Source organism: Acomys russatus, chromosome 23 (genome assembly GCF_903995435.1).
Source record: "Acomys russatus chromosome 23, mAcoRus1.1, whole genome shotgun sequence".
In the NCBI taxonomy this organism is placed as follows: domain Eukaryota; kingdom Metazoa; phylum Chordata; class Mammalia; order Rodentia; family Muridae; genus Acomys; species Acomys russatus.
The window spans coordinates 56195133-56196198 of NC_067159.1; the positions used below are offsets into that span (position 1 = coordinate 56195133).

Genomic DNA, 1066 nt, shown 5'->3' on the forward strand with positions numbered 1-1066 from the left:
GCAGCATCAGAGGTCATCTGTGGGTACTTTTGGAAGAGGAAATGTTGGGAGGAAGGATTTTTATTATTCTAGATCTTTTTATTAGATTGGATAAGAATTTCTAAAAGTATCTCTGTTCAGAATTAATCCAGCAGATAATGATGATATATTCATTGCACTAGCTAGCATACTATAATACCATTTAAACCTACTCATCATCTAATTAGATAGACAGGACAGTTACTGCTTGCAAAAAGTCTACTTAAAGTGATTTTTACAAAGCCAGATTTAGCATTGCTCTAGAAGACCTGAGACATCCTACACACATCCTTCCTTTTTTTGGAATGGGGGGCTCTATCGTGACAAAAGAAGACTGGTGCTTAGAAACAATGTATTAGTTTATGTAAATAATCTAAGGTATTGCTTATTACATTGTAAATTTGTACAAATGATATTTGATTTAATTAATGTATTAGCATGTTGTACTGTGTGTTACTGTATAGTGCAGTGTTGAATGAGTTGTTAGTGGATCATAACTGTATTTATTAGTAGTAAAGTTGACCGTTTCTGGATAGGGTTGTCATTCTATTAGGTCATCTTGGCTAAATCTTATTTCTTCTTCTTCTTCTTCTTCTTCTTCTTCTTCTTCTTCTTCTTCTTCTTCTTCTTCTTCTTCTTTTTTTTTATGGAACGTTTCATGAATTTGTGTGTCATCCTTACACAGAGGCCATGCTAATCTTCTCTGTATTGTTCCAATTTTAGTATATGTGCTGCCGAAGAGAGCACCAATCTTATTTCTAATACTAATATTAATGAGGTTTTATAAAGGTTTTAAGCAAGTTGCTTTGATGAGAACTTATTGTTTTCTGTTTTATTTTGTATACTCTATTATTCATTACTTTTTAAAGTTAATGCAGTTTAATGATCTGTTTCCTTCTGAAGCTCCCTCTACTCCTCCTCTGCTGAGAATCTCTGTCTTTCAGGACTAAAACATTGACTTTGAGAAGATGCTTCAGCCCCTGTGCTCACTGAGGAGCAATCCAAATGTCAGCAGGAGGCTCTCCTGCTTGATGTCTGCCCTCCCCTC

At 34.8% G+C, this 1066-nt stretch overlaps 1 non-coding gene across 1 annotated transcript; it reads right to left on the bottom strand.

Annotated features, from left to right (window-relative positions):
- Positions 1-658: 658 nt before the first annotated feature.
- LOC127206766 (U6 spliceosomal RNA) lies at positions 659-765 on the bottom strand. The gene has a single exon (XR_007832862.1). It is a non-coding gene; the product is annotated as a U6 spliceosomal RNA (small nuclear RNA).
- Positions 766-1066: the final 301 nt, after the last annotated feature.